The 14,852-nt window shown below is 33.1% G+C and overlaps 1 long non-coding RNA gene across 1 annotated transcript; it reads left to right on the top strand.

Moving 5' to 3' along the window:
- The first annotated feature begins 1,774 nt into the window (after positions 1 to 1,774).
- LOC142318043 (uncharacterized) lies at positions 1,775 to 10,267 on the top strand. Its single transcript, XR_012754793.1, has 3 exons — positions 1,775 to 2,095; positions 4,044 to 4,421; positions 9,850 to 10,267. It is a non-coding gene; the product is annotated as an uncharacterized LOC142318043 (long non-coding RNA).
- The last annotated feature ends 4,585 nt before the right edge of the window (positions 10,268 to 14,852 follow it).

The following is a 14,852-nucleotide window of genomic DNA, read 5'->3' as shown; positions in this document are numbered from 1 at the left end:
AAATGAACATAACCCTTAAAAAATTTAAGTTGGCTAAATGGTTTCAAAATAGAATGTAGATAAATTGCAGGAGGGAGTAGACAGAACAGTAGAATTATTAGTATTAGACATGGTAAGGTTTAAAAAACCTTAGGTAATATGATGAAGAAAATGGAGGAAAAAGAAAAATGGGAAAGTAATAGATCAATGTCTAGGAAATGAAATAATGAAATATGGGAAGAAGTATAGAAAGCAAAAAAAAGTTGGTTGAGGAAGAATGAAGATATTGAATATCTAAAAAGAAACGGGTAATGTGACCTGTATAAGAAAGTAAAAATTATTACAGTAAATAAATAGATTGGCAAAAGTAAAATGAGAGAAAGTGAAGGAAAATATGGTAAGGAAGTGTGACATACATAAGAAATGCCGACCTATACATGACAGATGAGAAACCACAGGATCTGACAATAAAATTAGAGGATAAAGTAGCAGATTTAAAGAAAGCAGTTAAGAAGATTAAATAAATAAAATAAAATCACTGAGATTGAAGTTATTAAAAATTAGAGTTGAAAATTGATACACAACTGTTTTGTTTTTTACTCCAATGTGAATGTGTCACCATTACATCTGCTACTTCCTTTTCAGCTGTTTTCAATTTCACTGCCAGTCTCACTTGTTCAGTGTTAGGCTGCAATAAAACCCAGAAGCTGAACTTCAAGCAGCATACATAGCTACCAAAATCGAACATGAAACAAGTGTCGAAGAACTCAAGTTACAAGTCAAGTGCGCATGCAAAGCCATGGGTACCCGCTAGTGTTTTAACAAAATAAACGTTTTATTTTGACCGGTATGTAATAACACATCTTCTAGATGCAGCATATAGTTTAAGATCATCAAACATATAGAATGCATGGTTCTACTAGCTCTATTGTCCTGCAGAACCACAGGGTTGCCTGTTGCCCTAGCAGAAGCAACAGGAGTACTGCATGGCTCTATTATTTTAAGAAAGTTAAATATTTTTTTATAAAGATACCTTACATTTTTAGAAAAATGTAAAAAGTGACTCTTTTTTCACTGTATGCCAATATTCAAGCTTTATAACCTAAAACAATACAATTCTATAAAATGGGCAATGAACACAAATTAGATTATGGAGTTATATCTTTACTAAAACCAAATTATGGTTTAAATAAATAAATATTTTGTTCTGATTGGTACAAAGTACCTCTCTGTTCTGTGATCTAAGTATAGGTAAGTATTATAAGAATACTGCCTAACAAAAAAATTGAAACTGCTTCAAAATTTGGCTGGATGGATGAAATTTACCAGGAAACCCTGGTAAAACTTATCCAGCCTAGCATCATAAAATTTATTATTTATTTTAAAATAAAAAAAAAAAACCGAAGTTAAAAATCTAGAAAATAATTAAAAACATAAATATATAATACAATGTTAAAATAAATCTGTTAATTTAAGCGTGACCATAAAAAATCCAAAAATATTGGGTTTTTTTTTATTTTGCGCCATGAGATTATACATTTATTTCTGTGCAATTCCATGTAAATATTTTGCTCATACAATAAAAAATATGGAAGATATAAATATTTTTATAAAGTGTTGTTTAGACCTGAAATCCTTTTGTTTCAAGATCGAAATCTTTCTGATATTTTCTACATAATACTGAGAGAGATTTGGTACTTTACTTTTATTTTTTATACACCATAGTTTTGTTTTAAACGTTGGTAACAGTACATGACATCTGCTGCTGTTTGTTTATTTACTTAAACATTGCTGTTCCTAAAAGGTTATGTATTAATTTCTGTTTTGTTTTCGTTTCTGTATGTGGCAAGTTTGTAATCGGTGAAATTGTTGTTGTGTATAGTGAAGTTTTATATAACAAGTGTACGTACAAAATGCCTAGATACGAAAGACTTACAAAAACCGTAAATTTAGAGGAAAGCTACTGGTTTCCTAAAAAAAAAAAGCCTGCTGGTATATCAAAAAAAGTGTTCCTGTAAAAAATCTATCTGTTACACCGAATCAGCCGCCACCAGATGTAAATAGGTGTAGTAGTTTTTCAAAAAAGAAACTGAATTTAGAAATTTTAAAGGATCAGGTGATGGATATTGCATATTTGTTATTAATTTATTTATTAAGTTTTTAAAAACATTTGTTAGTTGTAAATATTGTTGTGTAAATTGATTTATTCTAATAGTTGGAGTTGGTTTGGCCAAAAGTATTTTTTTTTTTTGTGATAAGTGCAAAAAATTAATTGAATTTATGAATTCAGGTAAAACAGAGTTGTAAATATGATATAAACTTGCATTTATATGCGTGTATGGTACGATAAGTATAGGAAGGAGCTATACAAGGGCTGAATACTTGTGAGGTATTTTGTTCCTTCATGGTCTTATCCTCACCTCCAACAAAACTTATGCTTACACAAAATTGTTTCTGATTGGAAGTGCTGTTGTTGTGCAGAAGAGAGTACGATAGGAGCCCCCGAGGAAGCTGTATCTCTAAACAATAACTCAAGATATCGCTAAGCGTGGCTCTGGACGGCTCATGGCAGAAGAAAGGTCAATGGATTTTTGAGTTTATTTTTGATACTAGTAAAATTCTTGATGTTAGTGTATTGAACAAATTCTGTCAGGAATGTGTAAGTCAGAATGCACAGGAGCGTAACTGTACCGAAAATTATGAAGGGACAGGTGGAGGCTGAAAAAGATGATATTCCAAACAGAACATATAAAAAAGTAGGTAAAATAAATACGTATATAATAATGAGACTATAATTTTACATGATGCTTCAAAAACAAAACATTATGGTTTGGGTTTTTTGTAAATCAATTTTATTGTCCTTCTAGAATTTTAGATCTACATAAATACCCAGAATGTTGCACTTTAAGTTACAGAAATATTATCATTATTCAGTATTAGGAATCTGTCTGTGGAATTAGTAGCATTACATGCACATGAGAAGCACAATGTAAATGTATTGTGAAGCACATTAGCGTAAATTTTTATAAAAGAAAAAAAATTTGTTGAACCGTGGGATTAGTAGCATTACATGTACATGGCACAATGTAAATGTATTGTGAAGCACAGCAGCCTAAATTTTTATTAAAGAAAAGAATTTGTTGAACCGGATGTAAATGATAAAACATTATAACACTTTAAAATGACTAACTTTCAGAATGTTGAACTTTTTTTCCATAAATAAATACTATACTCAGACAGTAATATAATCAATAACATATGACATATTACTACAAATTATACACTACACTATACTACTACATAACAGTGGTAGCAGTGGTAGGTTTTCTATTACATAGATAACTAAAAGGAATTGATCTTGCATTTACCTGGAAGGATGGACGAGTTGTATATAAACCTTGATCATACCATGTCTGAAAGTACAAATTGTAAATAAGAAAGATTATAATCCAGATTAATAAAAATAAAATATTGTTTTTGAATTTTATTTATGTAACTAAATGAAGACAAGTAAGTAAAATCAGTACAAAATAAATTTAATTTTTTTAAGACGTTAATTGAAAAATATAAGAGAAAATATTTAAATACGTTAAATAAGGTATGAAAAATATTTAGGTTTATCTAATTAGTAGCAATTATTTAAAAAATTATTAACCACTAGAGTAATACTGTTCTTAAATGGAAACCTTTTAATTTTTTTTTTTTTTTTTAATTTGTTTATTGATTTTATAAATCATTAAATAATTCTTTAAAAACAATAACTAAAAATAACATCTTTTCTCATAGGCTGAAATATTATGCTGTGTAATACAAAAATGGTTCATTTGTCTTTTGTTATTTAAATGCAGTACTAACACAGGGGAAAATAAGGTTACCCAAAGGTGGGAGAAATTTGTTAAAGCAGAAATGGGAGAAATTTGTGATTCTAACAGTTTCACATGTAGATGTAGTTAGAAAGAAAGCCTTGAAAATATTTGAATAGATTTATGTTTTGTGACTAGTGAAACGTATTAAGTAGGAAAAACAGAAAACAAAAGAATAGACTCTTAAATTTGGTGTTACAGGAGGATGTTGACAATTAGCTGGATCGATAGAACTTAAACAAGTTTTAAGTCAAATTCAACAGGGAAGAAGTTTACAGCAGAATCACTCTATAATAAAATGAACTAGGTTACTGAATTGTGTATTAAAATGTCAAGGTTTATTTAATTTGGTTATAAAGAGATATGTCGAGAATGAAAACTGTGAAGAAGACATAGATTGTAATACATAAATAAATAATTGAGGAAGTAGGATCATGTTCCTTTAAGTTAAGTTTAAAAGATTAAAAATTAAGTTGGAGCATCAAACCAGTCAAATATGTTTTTAATTACACAATGCATGTTTAAATACACAACAGCCATTGATTGTTGTCAAACTACAACAGATGTTGAAATTTTGAGGTAAACTAATCTGTTACTTTATTTATCTAAACCTTTTTAATTATTGTAATTTCTTACCTTGTGTATGTTGTAATACTGGTCTCATCGAAATTTAATATTAGTTTTCCTTCATTCCCCTTAAAAAAAAAATTGTTTTAGTAGTTTTTTTATCACCAATCCAAAAAAGTAGTACAGTAATTTGTAAAATATTTTAAATAATATATAATAACCTATTGAACTGAATAAAATATATTAATGAAAACAAACTTACAAGGATTAAGAGTAATGAAATTAGTTTAAACCTAGTAAATAAATAAAAACCCAATAATTTTATTAAGATACAGATTTTTAATAGTAGAGTAATATATTACAGGAGGGAGAAATGTGAATTATTAATATCCTTTCAGTTACTACAGGTAATTCATAATTTCTACTTTTCCTAAATCAAAAGTTAACCAAACGATCATTAATTACGTTAGTTTTAATAACATTTCATAAATTATTACTTTCAGGTTTACATTTTATCAGATTACTTTAATGGAATCCTCTCTTTAGATAAATTATATATGTTGTTGTTATTTACATATTGATATATAGATCATAACAGTAATTCTGGTGTATGTATGTTGAGAATTAATATCCAGAAGAATCCAAACAATGCAGATTTTTTTTACTAAACCATTAGACTATTTTCATGTTTTTCTTCATTCATTTATCCTCTGTGTTATTACTCTTAACCTGAATGTAAAAAAAAAATATGTATTTTTACCATATACAGTCCGAGTTATGAAAGGAGGTTGTACTTGCACATGGTGCATGTCATCATCCTCTACATGGTCCCTGTTAGGACGAGAGGATTAGTGGTGAAGTGTGCATGATCCTTGTTAGAAAGAGTTCAATGACGCCTTACACTGAGGTTTTGCTGTCGATATCGTACAGTATCCATGGAGGCAGTGTTGGTAGTGGCAGCCATGCCTCAGATTGACCTCCTTGCTCGTCAGTGGAATCAATGACATGGAAGGTTGGAAAAGAAGCAGACACACAAGAGCTGCTGATAAATAGGTGGCAGGGACAGGAGCTTGTATAAAACAGTTGTCCTGGTATTAAAACTGTAGATTGAAAGAGGGCATGGAGAGGTGGGGAATGAACTGACCCAGTTCCTTATGAGGCACGGGTATTACCCCTCGTACCTGAAGAGGTTTATAAGGCTGAGTCAGACCTGTGCGTCTATTGCGAACAGGTTGATTCTGCCGAGCTTACTATTTTTGAGTGCCTGCATTGGGAGCAACCTAGGAGAGAGTATTATCAGCATTTGAGGCAGCTGAATGCTGATAGCATTGTGGATTATAAGTCTAGAAGGAAGTGAACCTTAGTAGAAGGGAAAATCAAGAGGAAGCTGGCAGATGAGTAACAGAGAACAGCCAGTCTCTGGGTGGGAAGCAGGACACACCTGGATCGTTGTCTGCCAATGACTCCTGGAGAACGCTAAAGACTGCTTCTTTGAAGCTAGTAACACGATAAGAGTACCCGCGCATGTTGGCTTGGGAACTGTGTTCATGCCTTGTGGCCAGGTCCAGTCCTTATGTGATAAAGGAGAGGGATTTTTTAGTTGATGAGAGTCTGAAAGTACCATCTGTTGCAGGCAGATGGTGGCTGGAAAAGCATTTTCCACCTCCTATGACAAAATTAAAAAAAATTTATCTGTTTTAATGTTATCATATTTGTTTTTTTCTATGCACTCTACCATTTACTGATCCCTTCATTTTAATATATGACATGGCCTTTGGGAATCACCATCAGGTATTATTTAGAGGATGAATGAGGATGATATGTTTGAGTGTAAGTAAAGTATCACCTAAGTATTGTACAGTCTTACGTCAACCATTTGTGATATTTGTGGTTAATTGAAACCTAACCACCAAAGAGAAGTATTCAAATCCTGTAAAAGTAACTGCCTTTACTAGGATTTGAACGTTGGAACTCTTGACTTCAAAATCAGCTGATTTGCGAAGACATGATTTCAACAAATTTTGTTATGTCATACACGCAATGTATGACATAACAAAATTTGTCTTATTACAAGAATTCTGTGACAATTTCTCTCCTTTCCCATTTGTCTTGAAATGCTTTGATTTTAAACTACTGAACCAACCAACTAAATCTCAAAATTCTACTGAACAGCACATTTCAAAGGTAAAAAGGTATTATTTTCATTTTTATTTTTCTATTTTCTTTGTTTCATTACTATATACCACAACACACCACACAAATCTTCAAAGATTTCCTTTTAATTATGAGATTTGCATTTGATGCCAGTCATATTTTTTGTTTTTTTTTCCAGGAAAACTCCCTTCCTTTGACAATATTCTTTTGATGTGTGCAAAACTTCATCCATCCATTGTAATTTTATTACATAAAAACAAAATTCTCCCACTTCTGGGATTCCCTGATTTGTTTCCTTTCAGTAATATGCAATTTATCATTATTATTATTTCTGTTCCATTTTGCTACCTTTATTTAAGTTTTATTTATTTTCAAACTAAATTTGTCTCTTCCTAATAATAAATCCCTGTTCATTATTTCTTCCAACTTAATTTTGGTTCCTATCAAAATAATAATATAGTCAGAAAATCTTAACATATTTTACAAAAAAAGTATTATGGATAGATGTATGTATATATATGTACGAGAATTATTTTTTTTTCAAGGTCCGATCGGTCACGAAATTAAAACCACAGTGAAAATAAAAAATTTTTCATTTGTAACAAGTACTTGCATATTTACGCTATTTCTCTACATAGTCGCCACTCCGATTTAGACATTTGTCGTATCGTGGTACCAACTTTCCAATACCCTCGTCATAGAACCGAGTCGCCTGTGTTTTCAGCCATATTTCTACGCTGGTCTGCAGCTCGATGTGTGTGTGCCAAAATGTTGTCCTCTTAGCCAGCATTTCATGTGAGCAAAAGGTGAAAATCGGATGGAGCCAAGTCCGGGCTGTATGGTGGGTGATCAAACACTTCCCAACGAAAACGCTGCAGGAGCTTCTTTGTTACAGCTGCAGTGTGCGGCCGAGCATTGTCATGGAAAAAGAGAATGCCTGATGACAACATTCCTCTCCGCTTATTCTGAATTGCTCTTCGTAGACGTTGAAGAGTCACGCAGTATGAGGCTGCAGTGATGGTCATGCCACGTTCCAAGAATTCCACCAAGAGAACTCCATTTCGGTCCCAAAACACAGTAAACATACACTTTCTGTTGGAGAAGGTTCGCTTGAACTTCTTTGGTTTACTGGGAGAATGAGAATGCATCCGCTGTTTGGATTGTTCTTTTGTTTCTTCAGTTTCAAAATTGATCCATGTCTTGACCCCTGTGACAATTTTGTTCAAAAAATCTTCTCATTGTGGTAGCGCTGGAGAAACTTTAGGGATGCGTCCATTCTCATTGTTTTGTGATGATCGGACAGCATCTTGGGAACCCATCTCGCAACAGTTCCCACTTACAATGGTGTAGAGAGCCGACCTTGAAATTTCAGGAAACGAATCACTCAATATAGAAATTGTGAACCGACGATTTTCTCGAATTGCCTCATCCACTCGCTCAACGAGATCATCGGTTGACACTCGCTTCCTTCCCTGACAGCCTGCACACCATTGTCGCACTTTGCTGTCACTCATTGAAGTTTCACCGTACACATTACTTATTCGTCGATGAATTTCAGCCGCATTACACCCGTCAGCCTGAAGAAATCGAATTATCGCGCGCACTTCACACTTGGCGGGAGATGCTATTGTTGTAGACATGTTGTAAACACGTGCTATCTGCGTGTTCAGAACTAAACGAAGTGACGCGGCGCGTTGAAGGTCATACTAGAGACGCTGCGCAACACATATGCGCAAAGGTTTATCCGATTTTTGCGCGGGTTTTTATCTCGCGACCGATCGGACTTTGAAAAAAAATAACCCTCGTGTGTGTGTGTATATATATATATATATATATATATATAAAATTTGTATTTGCATTCATAATACTATTCAATAGTTTTAAAATAAAGATCAGTTTAAAGTAACAAATTTTTAAAAGATTTTTTTTGTAATGTAATTATAAAATTCAATATCCTGAAGATACAAGATCCTGCGAAAATCAATTCTTGGAAATTAGTATAGTATATTAATATAGTAATTTAATTACTGTGTTTTGGTGGTTTATATGTCATATAATATTAAATTTTGTTAACACAGTGGTCAATATGTTAATTATTTTTCAATTATATATACACATATCATACATATATATGTGTGTGTGTGCTTTTTTGTTTTCTTACTTTTTCAAAAAAACAGATAGAAAATAGAAAAGGGATTTTTTACGTTATAGTGATGCAGAATTAATGAAAAAAGATAAAAATTAAAATTAATCATGAAAGGACATAATACATACAACAGTTGCCGTCATTATTTGTGTTGACAAGAAAATTTAATTTATATTTATTATACATTGGGATTAAATAATTTTTCCATTAATATTAATTAAACTCAGTATGCAGTAACTGATAGGAAGAAAAGTATCTTCTTAAATAATTTCATCATATGAAAAGGTGTATTTTTAATTTATCACATAGTTAAACTAAATTATAAATTTTACAACACTTATAAATCTATTGCTGCTACAAGAGGACACTGATCATTTACCTTACCTGACTGAGGCTGCTTTCACTGCTTTGTTAATTTTTGCATTTCATAAAATAAACTACTATATAATAATTATATATATTACATAAGAAATCATACAAAAAAAATAATAGTAAAAAGTATAAAAAAATGTATTATGTATAGCTAACGTATAGTAGGAAGCATAAAATGAAGACTTTGAAATTGCTATTTTAAAATATAACAATAAAAACTATGTAAAAAAAATAAAATATTAAAACAAGATATGTGAAAATTGATGGATACATAAATTGAATGAATTGATAAGGACTGCAGTCAATTTTATTCAGGAGATAAATTGTAGCTAATCAATCAAGAATAAGATCAAGATATTTATTATCAGTATAAGATTTAAATCATACTTTAGCAGACAACCATGAAATAAATGTGTGACTGTAAAATAAAATACTGTCAAATTCCTCTTTTTTGAACTAGATAAATTCAAGAAAAGAAATATAAATAGTAAAGTAATAATTTTCCTTTGTTAAACTGTACAATTAAGCTGTACCATAGAACAAAATTTTATGACAACAGATATAACTTACAAACAAAATAATGTCATATTTTGGTAAATTATGTTCTTATATTAGCAATTTTTATTTAAAATGTATAAAAATCTAAAAGTAGCTGTTTTATAAGGAACATAAAAAAAACTATCAAATACAAATACTTTGAATTACATTAAATAAAACATTAAAAAATATGAGTTATTAAAATTAATTTTTCTGTAACTGCTGCTTCAGCGGGGATGTTGGCATCCGCCAGGAGGTACCATGTTGACCCAGCGGGGAAGTTCTTCCATCTTCTTCTTCTTCTTCTTGGTCTTCTCCAGCTGGTGGTTGATGATGAATTGAAAATTCACTCTTTTGCACGCTCTTTTATTGGAGCCTGAGAGTGGTGGGGCCGCTATGGTGGGAGAACTGCGCGGCGGTAGTGATGCTTGCATCAACGCGTGCATATACTGTGTGCCAGGTCACATTGAGTTGCTACAGTGTTCGTCCGCCGATATTAAATTGAGCTTATACGTGGTAACAATATATATTGTGTATACACACACATTCATGGACATTTCTTTTATATGACGTGTATGTATTTTATATATACACATAAATAATAATAGTAATAATTACAGGTCTTTATTTGTAACAATTCTAAAACAACTTGAGGAAAATATATGTGTATATATATATATATATATATATATATATATATATATATATATTACACGTGCGCGCATGTGTTTTTTTTTTGTTTAATTTTGTAATAATATTTAATGAAATAAATAATTGAAAGAACAAATTTATCAAATTACATTTCATCTAATCATAGAAAGGGTGAATTTATGGTTTTTATTAGAGATATATTCAATTTACTAGTAGATGGAATCATTTTTTTGCAAGAAATATGATGATATTAATAGTTATATTGATCAAAATTTAAAATGTATTTTGCAACTTGGTTGGTATATTGCACTCTGCTGTAATTACTTTTTAATCCTTCATATTCTACTCTATTAAATTTCATTACTAATATTTATTGTCAAAATTAATTTCTCTCCTACTGATAAATCCATGCTATTCAGTGTTTCTTATATAACAATTTTGGTTGCAACAATGGCTGTCTAAACTTTTCTACGTATTTTAATAAGAATATTTACATTTTCTCTCCTATGACAGATGAGATTCCTAATGAAGAGAAAATAATTGACTTTTTAGACAGCACAATGCCTCTTAGCCTTCGAAGGAATGCTTAAAAAAAACCCCAGGCTTTAACTTGATAACTCAGAAAATCCTAGTTATACCCCCTGTTCAAGGCCATCAAGTACATAAAACCTGTTCAGTAACATCCTTTGAACATCATACTTCCCATCAGAGTGGAAGGTGTTTCTGGCTTTCAGGACGTTTGGTCCACACTGTAAGGTCCATCCGAAGTCCAATGTCCATTAATTATTTAGTCCATATTCCAGTTTCGCACATTGCACTTATTTCCACTCCAGGTAATGCCCATTTACCATATTGACCACTAGAAGACCCTTAAATAAAGTTCATCACATATTTGTCTAGTCCATTTACTGAGATAAATAAAAAAAGAGAAATATATTTTTTTAAATTTATTTATTGTATATGTATGCCAGAAATAATTGAATATACCTATTAATTAGGTGTTACTGATTTCATTCATCAATCAATTCTGCAGGGTTCACCTTTAGTCTATACGCGACAGTTCTCAGGTAAGTTGTCATGTGTTTTTTCCTTATATTGTTTATATCGTTGCACAACTTCAGCAATGTATATTTAGTTTGCTAAGTATGTTTTGTTCACAGGCGGTCTTATGTTAATGTGGTCTCCTAGCAGCTGGGTGATATCTTGTTGATTTTTTTGCTGTTCATTTAACTTTGTATCTATGATTCTCCATAGGGAGGGATGGTGAGCAGTCATCAACTTCTGAAATTTATTATGTCATTCCTCAACAGCATTGTTTGTTCTCTGCTGGCCACTTATAACCAGGTTATTCATGTTCCACATTTCGACATGGAATCTTGCGTTCTAGGCTCTTTGTCGGCCACCAGCTCATCTTCCTGTTACGTATACCTGCTCGACTTATTCCACCAGACCGTCCAAATCCTTTGACAGTATTTTAACAGTGACATCAAGGATATTGTCCACGGGAACAAATGGTAATCCCAGCAGCAATGAAATTTGCTTCTGTATTTCACTCCCTATGTTTTTATATTCTGCTGCTATCCCATTGACTGAATTTGATGCCACATCGATTGAGGCCAATGGAATAAACAGCGCTTTATGTTTGCATTTGAAAAAAATTTGTCGGGCTGCGTTAATATTTGCCAACTCGAAATCCACCCTCATAGTTCCGGGATGTATATGGATATTTACTTCTCGAGCTGTACCCACAACACATTCGTACAGCAGTCGATACATGTCCTCCTTTTTCCGTGGAGTCAGAACGTATACAAATGGGAAGACGTGCCCTCGAAAAATACCATATAGTATAAATAATTGCATGAATTGATTTGGTGCTGTCTTAAAAAAAAGTCCGTAAACATTACTGGGCTAGCAGTGAGCAGTCTCAGGTTCTCCATTGTGGCAAAAATAAGTATTCTGTTCTCATCTTCTGGACCGGAATCATACAAAAGAAACCTCTCTCCAGCATGAGTAACACGGTATTCATCGGGAATGTCAATGTTTTGCAATGAAGTAGGATTGGCAGATCGGCCTCTATTTTGATTTTGATTAATCTGTTGTCGCAATGTATTCCTTTCAGGTAACATCAAAAGCAGTTCTTCCTCATTCACGTCTCGTAAAATCAAGCTCATGGGGATTCATGTGGATTTCTTTCTGCACAACGCTCTAAGTTTTTCCTTACTTCCCCTTGCACACCTGCTCCATGCTGATGATCTCTCATACCATCCTTCTGTACTTCCCACTCATCTGGATTGGTTGAATTGGGTGTAACTCCATCCAGAGGAGTGTCCATTACTCAAACGAGCCTCCCCACCTACCGGCATTATGTCCGGCATGGCAGGCCCAATCTTTATTTTGCCTACTCTAATGAGTGCGCCAAAGCACCCCCACTGATATCGGGTCTTTTCTCATTTTCCATCCTGATCTCCCATGGAGTCCCCAGCCATTCATTGGTACTGACACACCTTAGCATGCCAGACCTCGTGACTGGGGCTGTCCTCCTGACCATAACTTTAGAAACCCTTGTTTCTTACTTCGTTGTCTTTTAATCGCAACACCGAAGATGTGAATTCCTCCACCAAACTCCATTGTTCATTTGATGATAACAAATATATTATCAAGTTATCAGGTGTCAACCCTGTTATTCTGGCTTGTGACCTCCCAGGAGAGGCACCATGGTTTGCATAGAACAAAGAAATTAATGACTCTGAATTTCCATCTGTTTGCAAGAAAATCAAATGTTCGGTTCAATACAGACAGCAGCTAGGTAATCATGTGAATTTTTTAATAGTTAATCTCCTAAAAATAATGAGGATGTCCGGCAGCTGAAATGTCTTCACATGTTTGACTGGAGTAGTCTAGGGACAATTGGGTTGGGAGCAACATCCCTTAAGTGATGAGCATCTTCTCAATGTCTTGATTTGATGTAGAGCCTGATTTCTTTCCTTGTATTTTCTAATTATAAAAAAAGCTAATTATGTTACTGTTTTATTGTTTTTTTCTTTTGCTTTTTTTATCATGTTATTGTTGTTTTTATTATTTTTTCATTAGTCTTTTATGGGTTTTTGTACTTTATATGGACTGAATTAGTAGAAGTGCCTTTATATGTATGATTTGTATTATGTGTATATGTATGTTTTATTGAAAACCCCCATCAGGTGCTTATTGTAATTCTATTTACTTGTGGTTCCTTAATCAGAACAGATTATAAATAAACAGATTGTGACACAGAAAAAAATATGTTATATTTGTAATTTTGAGATGTTTATAAAAATTTAACTTGAACAGTTTCTTTGATAAGATTAGGAGATATAATATTTTTAATTATATGTGAAGAGATTAGGGATATTGGGATTCTATAACTTAATAGTTGTTAGTAATGTAATGCAAGACAAAAGTCACTAAAAAAAATGGCATAACTATTTCCAAGAGAAAAAATATACATTGCTTGCCTTTACAAAAGGAAAGAGCAAATAAATTTCCGTTGGCTTAAACGTTTTGTTGGTCGACACTGTTTATGTTTGTTTTGTTTACATTTATTTGTAAACAAACAATTTATATTTTCTTAGTTGTGAAGTGTAAATATCAGATACTGAGGGGAAGAGGGCGGGTAGCCCCAGGCGCGGTAAGCTTCCCCAACCTATTATGGAGGTTGTGCTCAGCGACTTCTCCGCGTTTAATGGGGAGGATGAGTCTAGACCAGGGGTCTCTCGGGCTGTTGGGGTCGTGAATATTATGAATGAATCTAACGCGGCGGCTGGGAAGGTCACAGGGTCGGTTGCATTAGTCCAAGTCTTCGAGGAGAAGTATGCAGAATTGATGCAATTCCTTGAAAACCCAAAGGCTCACCATGTAAATGATGAGGAGACAGGTTCCACCCATAATTAAGGATTTTAAGTCTATTGTTGTTGTAGTAGGTAGGAAAGTTGGTTCCTAAGCCTATATATATAGGAAAAGCTATTAAGGTTAGGGAAGTTGTGGTGAAGGAGACTTTCCGTCCCCGTTCCGGGTCCGCATACAGTGCGGTTTCGGTGGACAAGTTATGCTGAGATGAAATATAAAAGGGAGGCCAGTCTGTCCCGAAAACAGTCAGAGGTCGCGTTCGTCAACCTCAAGGAAGGTGTAACTGAGAGAACCAGTAAAGAGATGAAGGACGAATTTCAGGTCGTCCTTCGTCAGAAGTGGTCGAGCCTGAAAATTCGTGACGTACGTGAAACAAAAAATGGGTTAGTTGTAATCGCCGATGACACAGAAACTATCAAGGTAATTTCTGATTTCTTCGAAGTCAGTGAAACCGACATGAAAGTCGCCCCAAAGAGGAAGAGGCGTCCTTTAAGCCCAAATGTCAATTATTATTTAAATCAGGTAGGCGCAAGTATGAGCGCTACCATGGCGCGTTTGAAGTTAGTCCTGAACTTTTCAAAAGTTTCGTTTCAGAAGACACTGTTCATTGACTTCTCTTCGTGCAGGGTCAAAGAATATTTAGATGTTCAACAATGATTCAAGCGCTAACAGTATGGACATAGGGCAAAGTTTTGTAAACA

Source organism: Lycorma delicatula, chromosome 1 (assembly GCF_047948215.1).
Source record: "Lycorma delicatula isolate Av1 chromosome 1, ASM4794821v1, whole genome shotgun sequence".
NCBI lineage: Eukaryota > Metazoa > Arthropoda > Insecta > Hemiptera > Fulgoridae > Lycorma > Lycorma delicatula.
Note: the sequence above shows the minus strand (reverse complement) of the source record. Positions and strands in the feature narration are given on the sequence as shown.